Source organism: Limulus polyphemus, unplaced genomic scaffold (assembly GCF_000517525.1).
Source record: "Limulus polyphemus unplaced genomic scaffold, Limulus_polyphemus-2.1.2 Scaffold2257, whole genome shotgun sequence".
NCBI classification, from domain to species: domain Eukaryota; kingdom Metazoa; phylum Arthropoda; class Merostomata; order Xiphosura; family Limulidae; genus Limulus; species Limulus polyphemus.
Genome location: NW_013667867.1, coordinates 6,586 through 15,197, shown reverse-complemented (window position 1 = coordinate 15,197; position 8,612 = coordinate 6,586). Strand labels below are relative to the sequence as shown.

The 8,612-nt window shown below is 34.0% G+C and overlaps 1 long non-coding RNA gene across 1 annotated transcript; it reads right to left on the bottom strand.

Moving 5' to 3' along the window:
• Positions 1-3,506: 3,506 nt before the first annotated feature.
• LOC111087524 lies at positions 3,507-5,535 on the bottom strand. Its single transcript, XR_002612195.1, has 2 exons — positions 5,415-5,535; positions 3,507-3,829 (listed from the first exon to the last, which is right to left on the bottom strand). It is a non-coding gene; the product is annotated as an uncharacterized LOC111087524 (long non-coding RNA).
• Between the last annotated feature and the right edge of the window lie 3,077 nt (positions 5,536-8,612).

The following is an 8,612-nucleotide window of genomic DNA, read 5'->3' as shown; positions in this document are numbered from 1 at the left end:
TTTGCAAGTTTTTTATCTGTATCAATAACAGTAGCGATCACTACAGAAGAGTTTTGCAAGTGTTTTTCTCTGTATCAATAACAGTAGCGATCACTACAGAAGAGTTTTGCAAGTGTTTTTCTCTGTATCAATAACAGTAGCGATCACTACAGAAGAGTTTTGCAAGTGTTTTCTCTGTATCAATAACAGTAGCGATCACTACAGAAGAGTTTTGCAAGTGTTTTTAGTTCTCATAAATGGAATAGAATGACCGAATCAACATGCGAGTGAAACTCAACAAAACACAGTTATAACTTATTGATACACTAAGAACGTATACCACATATCAAGTTAAAACTTGCTGATGCGCTAACAACGACGACAATCTGTTAGTACGTAGACTCGTACACTAACAACAACAATAATCCAATACTAAACTCAATATGGTATTATCAGGTGTATTCTGTTACAGTGTTAAAAAAAAGGAAAACATTAAGTTTTTTTGTTAATAACGTTTCGCATTATTCCTAAAGTTTAATCAAAATAGCGTATTATTTTCATAAGAAACGTTTCGAATGTGACGAGTTATCATTATACAAGGGACAACGATTTTAAATCGATTTTTACACTAACACTGTATGAGTTATAACGTCGATAATTTCGGAGTGTTTATGTTCTACAGCGTTATAACTATCCATTCTGCATTTGATTATTATGACGCTAGATGTCGCATCACACAACTTCTGCTTTGATCTCCTAACAATGGACACAAAGCTGACAGTATTCCTGAACAAAACAATATGACATAAATTACTCTAATTACCTCAATATCAATATAAGCTATTATTCAAAAAGCTGACAAAGCTACACAGCGGTCTATCTCAATATCTGTTGTGCCTTGCTCAACGCGAGTATTGAAACCCCATTTTTAACGTTCAAAGCCCGCGCTGAGTATAATAATTACCTTAATATTTGTTTGTTTGTTTTCATTTTCGCGCAAAGCTACACGAGGGCTATCTGTCCCTAGCCGTCCCTAATTAGCAGTGTAATACGAGAGGGAAGGCAGCTAGTCATCACCACCTACCGCCAACGCTTGGACTACTCTTTTACCAACGAATAGTGGGATTGACCGTCACATTATAACGCCCCCACGGCTGAATGGGCGAGCATGTTTGGTGGGACGGGGATTCGAGCCCGCGACCCTCAGATTGCGAGTCGAGCGTCCTAACCACCTGGTCTACCTTAATATTAATAAATGTAGTTCTCTAACACTATTTTTGTAAAAAACAAACAAACAATAATAAGATTACTCAATAACAATTCGGTACGGGTTACCTTACTTATAAATGAAAACTGTATCCATAAAGCTATTAAAATATCAAGCCTGCCAATAACAATCGCACGATATTCAACTAAGACTAAAATCAACTGACAGTATACATTTGCTCAATTAATGTTGTTTCTCCGAAGAATATGTATCGCCTGGAACGCAGATTTGGGATACCTATACTTCCGGAATTCATTCTAAGAAAACCCAGAACCTCCTTATATTACAAACATTCAGAAGATATTCAGTTGAGATGCAACATCCCAAAAACAGGATTTACTATAGTTCTCAGCACTAATATTTTCCAGTAAAATTTCGTGTTCATACCTTTTCCCCAATTATTAATATGTTCTGTACATGTAGTACTATTACTCACTGCTTTGATATAAAACGCTTTTATTTTCGCAAAATCCATTTAGACCCTCATATCTGCAGTTTCTGTCAGGCCTAGCTTCAAGTAATTTGTAGCAGGTTTTTTATTTTTTATTCCCTTAGTGCATGGTAACTGATGCTTTTGAATCTATTTAATTTTTTTAAATCTAAGCCTAATGTAAGATGTAGGTAGAAAGTCAAAGCTGTGAAAAAAATATCATGAAAAGCCGAGGATTACAATTCATATAAACCCCATCTAGTGTTAATAACTGTAAACAAAATAACGACATACGCTATAAAGCGCGCTCTCATCCAACCGGGTGTTTCGAGAACGATTTGCCCCTATGACTGGCCAGCGTCTTTCGAACACTGTTGTTTGAATTACAGGTGATAAGCGTCCTCTATTTCCGTTTAGAAAATACAACAATACCAGCCGTACTTCCTCTGTTTCCTAAACTTGACTTTATTTAAACTAACGACTTTATTTTGATGAAATCTTAAGCCTCCATGTCAACATAACCTAATTTTCGAAATTAAAATATCCGTTTTTTATAATTCGCTAATAAACGATTGCAATTTTTTCTAGAAAATTTACTGTTTTTTCTTTAATCTAAAAGGTATAATTATCAGTAAAACGTTTTTCTTATTAAATTTTATCATATTAAAGTGAACACAATTTGTAGCTTTATGGTTGGTATTTATTTTTAAAACGTTTTTAAAATACAGAAATAAACGGTAACTAAGAAAACCAAAAAACTGAAAATGTCGTACAAATCTTTGTGTAGTATCTAAAAACAACATCTGGTTATCAATTACTTGTAACACTTTAAAGATAAAACGTTATTAGATGAGTAACCCTAACAACGTAACAAATGTAGTGATACCGCTTTCTTTAAAGATGGCAGCACAATAAAAAAATTTATTCATAGATATCCCAAAATAGACTATATACGACATTAGGGTTCAGAAAATGTCATATTGGAACAGTCAATGATCAACAAAAGTAATCTTAGATCCCTTTAACAGTTAACTTTGATTGTTCATATAACATGATCTTTTACTTTGATTTCTGTTTTTAATTTACCTTAAACTTTACTATTATTCTACAAAGTAAGTATATTGTTACGTCTCCGTTTGTTAATTAACTTTCCGTAACTTCGTTCCGACGAAATTTTAACGACACAAGTCTTTACTTAATAAAACTGGTTTATTCTTTCCGAATATAACTTTACGATACACTTAATTTCAATATTCGCGCTAAAACAAACACTATAACGAACGAACGTTACAGGGTATTGTTGAAGTTTAATTGAACTGCAGTCCTCACTATCTCCACACACAATATTCCCCGTCACGTTGTCACCCTCTTTTATATACCAGACTACCCTGTATCTAGTAAATACTAGAGCATTCGCCAAGGTACAGGATAGTTCTAGAAAATAGGTGGCGCGACACCAGTCACGTGACCTCGATGACGCAATAATATCGTTCATAAGGAAGCCCTGATTTAAAACAGGTTCGTAGTTTATTTTCAAAAATCAAACCTAAGGTTGTTTTTTTTGTTTTTTTTCATAAATCCACAAAATATTTTTTACATATCGAAATATGGAACAGGGAATACAGAGAGAGTAAGATATTTTTTTCGAAAACCCAGGCAACGCCGGGTAATGGTACTAGTTTATAAAAAGTTATCTTCACTACCCAGTTAAGCTAAAATAATATTAAACAAACATTAATATATTAATGCGGTTACCATTATATATGTTTAGTTTGGAAAAGTTCATAAATTATACCTATTGTTACTGATTTTAAAAACAAAGAATTAAAGTAATAGTCAAAAAGTGGATGCTTTTATTATGATCATCAAGGTCCTGAAAACTACATAGAAATACTGATTGTATCATTATTATTATTCAAATTACTACAACAAGCTTAACCAAAGTATTATCAGTATTGAACCATCATAGTAGTTAGTGGGAAAAAACATATTTGAAATCATCTTTGCTTTGCATTTAAGTATTCCGCCTTGTACACTGGTGGACGAGATATTTTTTTGCAGATTCCAATGCCATTTGGGTTGTCAGTTGTGTCACAGTACAGACCTTCGCCACACTTCGTCAATTTCTTGCCGCCACATTTTTCTCCATCAGCCTATTTTAAAACGTTATATATCAGTAAGTATCCATACAATAAACACGCTTTTCAGATTTATATAGAATTTTATATCTTAACTAATTTTTTTCGAACTTGACACTCTTTATAGTAAAATATGTATATATACCAGAGCCGTTTCCTTTGATTTTATGCATAATAAACATTTCAAGCGAGTTTTTTTTTTTTTTTTCGTTAGTGTAGTTCAATTAACGTGGTAGTTCAGTTTGAACGTCATTTGTAAACTTAGGCCTACAAGTTACTACTGAGTAAAAGTGATACCAATACAAGCCAACGTTAAGGAAGGAATAAACTAATTTGTTATCGTTGGTCTTGTAGTTTTTTTCGTTTGTTTTTGTTGTTGTTAGAATTTTATTACTTTCAGTAATACCTTTTCTGCAGTCCATAAAAGTAAATAAAACTGTGCTTGAAGGTCGCATAAGCAGTTTAATTAATCCTCAAGTCAGTGATTTGTTTTATATCGTTCACTACCAGTGGGGTCCATATATTTTTATGTGAAATAATTAAGACACTCCAACAGAAAATAGTGCTATTAATGACAATATTGGTAGTATATTTGTTTGCACAATAAAATCATAGGTCTACAAGTCATCTGTTGCTTTGTTTGTTGTTCAACACAAAGTTACACAATTTGCTATCTGTGACCTCCCCCCCTCCCCGCTGATATAAAAACCCAAGTTTTAGCGTTATAAGCCCTTAGATTTTACGATGAGCTATCGCTGGGCACCATTTGTTGTAAAAAAAAGAGTTTAGAAAAAAACATATTCATAAAGCCTAGTAACATAGAATCACAAAAAGTGAACAAAAATGCTAATAACATTGCAACTAATCCTGCTAATTACTGCTGCAAATTTAGATATATTCTACAACGAGTAATTTTTGGTCGGCTTTTTACAGTAAATGTAGTGAAAAAAACACCAAATTACTTCCTATGATTTATGCAATATATATATGGACCCCCACCGGTAGAAAACGTAACTAAGTCAGTAATATGCGAGTTAACATGAAGTATGAACAGTTGGATTATCTGCACTGTGTCTATTACAGGGATTGAACACTAACATTTAGTGCTATAAGTCCTCAAATTTACCAATGAGCCAATAGGGGACAAATTATGTAAGTTTAATTTTTTTCAGTCTAAGTTACTTTATGGGTTATCTGCGTTCTGTCCAGTTATAAAAGGATTAGTGACTACGACTTGGCAAAGCATAATATTGAATTGGATAAACATAAGTCACAAACTTAAATTTTGCCGTATATTTCTACCTGCATACATTTTTAAAGATACTTTAATTTCTAAAACAGGTTACTTAATCAGTCTTGTTATATTATACTATATTCTCACATGGGTTTTTATCTTTTTGAAAGCAAATATTTTATTCTACAGCGTTTAACTTTTTCTATCATTAATTCATGCAATTAACATGCATTTTATCTCAACTCCAAAGTATCCTTACCTAATGGTTTATTATTCTTAATTAGGAACTATGAATACGGTTTCATCAAGAATTTCTGGATTTGGTTTACTATAATTAGTCAAATTCATGATATATAATTACATTACCTTGGCACAGACCTGACAACAATCACATTGGTCTGTTGTTACTCCAGCTTTGCAAGGCTTTATCGGCTGAGAACAGCTAGAAAGCTCACAAGGTTCAACACATGGATCATCCTGGTCTCCACTAAGTTGAAAATTCACATAAAAAAGTACGCATCATTAATAAGATAAAATAAGTTAATGTATGCCGCAATAGATATTGTTCAAAATGTATATGTGGCACCATCTGTTGAAAATATTAAAGAAAAAATATAACTTCCACACGCAAAAAAAAAAAGAGAAAAAATATTCTAGTCTATATACGATTAAATACATTACATTTAGTCGTCACGAGGCCCCCTCCCCCAGTGGCCCAGCGGTATGTCTGCGGACTTACAACGCTAGAATCCGGGTTTCGATACCCGTGGTAGGCAGAGCACAGACAGCCCTTTGTGTAGCTTTGTGCTTAACTACAAACAATCGTCACGAGGTTTATATGTGACGCCGTCTGTCGTAAAATCAAATAAAAATATAATTTCCACACATACACACAAAGTCACATTATATTCTATGTGTGATAAAATACACCAAGAAATAACATTATACGTTTACCAGATGGAGCCACAAAAGCTTCTAACTTAAGTGGAAGAAAGATTTGGTTTCTAGATGCATCGTCTTCTCTTGCAATACATGTAGAGTTCAGAATAGGAATAAGAAATGGCCAAAGTTGATATATATTTACATAAATAATTTTAGGGTTATATTAAAATTATCTTTACAGTATTTTTCAGGACAGAAAATTATAAAGAACCAACGAAATATGTAAACTTACTTTCACACGGGGGGGGGGGGGGCTGCCGAAGGATCTACCTATTTTTTATGTAAAACAATGTGCTTATATAGTTATAGCGCAGCTGCTTATGGTAATGAACGTAATATTGCATACAAATCTAACATTAATGTTAGCATGCCACGAGATAGGCAACGACAAGCCTAACGTGCAAATACAGAATATAGTTCCTTGGAAGATTACTGTAAGAAAACAGTAACCATTCCTTTTCCTGACCACAATATCAGTAATCTTTCCTCCAGATTTGATATACATGTAAAGCAAGCAACATCAATTCAGAAACTTATGTCACCAAACTCACACAAGAGTTTTCTATCTCTGATATCAGACAGGCTATAGTTTTTACAAAGAAGATTTGCCAAATCCCGATTTTTTTTATTTTTTTTTTGACGAAGAACTTCATCGATTGACGATAAGATGACTTTCTATTCCTCTCCAGGTAGTACCAAATATCTTTATGTTTGCCACACTGCCACTACGTTCATGTGAATGTTCGGAATCTGTTCTCCGCCCGTTGAACAATTATCTGAGGTGTACACAAACCGAAGAAAGACTGAGTGTTCTAACTTTCATAATCATTATGACACTGAAACTGAATGTAAGTCATTTATGGAAAAATACCACAGAAGAATGGTGCATGCTAACACGTTATTTCAGTAGTGCATACATTTACGTATATGATAACCAATGATTGTAATAGCTAATATACTATTGCTGTACAGAGCTGTTTAGATTAGTGACATAAGTTAACAATTAATAACTACTATGCAAGTAGATAATACAGTACTTTAATTAATTATCAGGCCCGTACGCAAAATGTTTGAAAGGGGTTCAAATTTGTGAGATTAAAAACCAACACATATTGTGCAAAGCATAATCAGCATGCTAAAAAAAAATAGGTGCTATAAGATTAAATCTGTAAGCAGTTTTTTACGAAATATAACTTAAACAATTGTATAAATGTTCACAATAATCCCAAAACATGCAACGAAAAGTCAACAAATCATCATGTTGTAACGATGCATAGGGAGACAGACTTTAATTACCATAAATATGTATGTTTTATTATAAGTTGTGTGTAACGTTTTCAAACAAGTTATATAGTCAATATTAATTAATTAAAGCTGTGTCTAATAGTTTTCTGTAGGCCTAACCGAAATAATTGACAACTTTATTTGCACTATCGACATAATTAGTTTTTTGCTCTAACCAAGACTGTTATTTTGCCAAATTAATATGGTTCATATTAACAAGAGCCTAGTTTACTGCTGGTTGTTATAGTCCCAGTTACACTTGTAAGAATTCACAGGAAAAAGAAAATCCTGTGTGTGTGTGTGTGGTCCTGACCCTAGGTATTAAAAGTAATTCATACCCAAAAGAGTATTTGTTTTCGGATATTCTTGCAAAGCTATCCGTCCCCAATTTTAAACAGATACCCAAGATTTCCGGCTGGCCTATCAGTCAACAGCATCCTTTGCCAACTCTTGGGCTACTCTAATCGAAGTTGGATTTTTACAGTCACTCTTATAACGCACCCGAGAGGCTTCAAAGGCGCAATTTTGCATCAATGGTGCGAGAACCGTGGATCTTAGAATTTGCAGTCCAACACGTTAACTAATAGGCCACGCTTAGCTCATATAACTATATGTGAACGGAGTTTGCCATACGGTACATTTTTGTAAAGTACTAGCAGCCACAGAAGATCAAAAAATAGTAGAAATTCAAACTTTAGCCATAACACAGTGTTTGCATCAATAGACATTACAAAATAAAATTATGTTATATTATTTTACTAAGTACATTAGTTTTTTAATATTTGACGTTTAAAATTGTTATTTTGTTTAATGAACTGTTACGACAGTGGAAGTCGCGCGACGCTTGGAGCATGCGCTGGAGTTCTAGAAAGATCGTGACTGTTCCGCGCAACTCTAGGCTTTTCTATGCATGCTATGTTCTCTTATATAAGCCGGCAAATAAAGTGACGGCGGAAAGATAATTGCAGACCAATTGCAGACCAGTTGGCACACCAATAGAAACAGTAGCCGTTGACATTGCTGATCCTTTGCCCCAAACTCGTGCTGGAAACAGGTACATTTGTACGCAATACCAAATCAGGAAGCTACAACTGTAGCTTCGGCTATTAGTGATTTCTTCTTCAGATTTGGTATGCCATAAGAACTGCATTCAGATCAAGGCCGTAACTTTGAATCAGCTGTGTTTCATGAATGCTGCAAGTTGTTTGGCATACGAAAGACCAGAACTACGCCACTTCCCCCACAGTCTGATGGGATGGTGGAAAAGTACAACTGGACATTGGGACAGGAAGGAATTGGCAAAGTTTTGTAATAGCCGTCAGGATGACTGGGATGTCT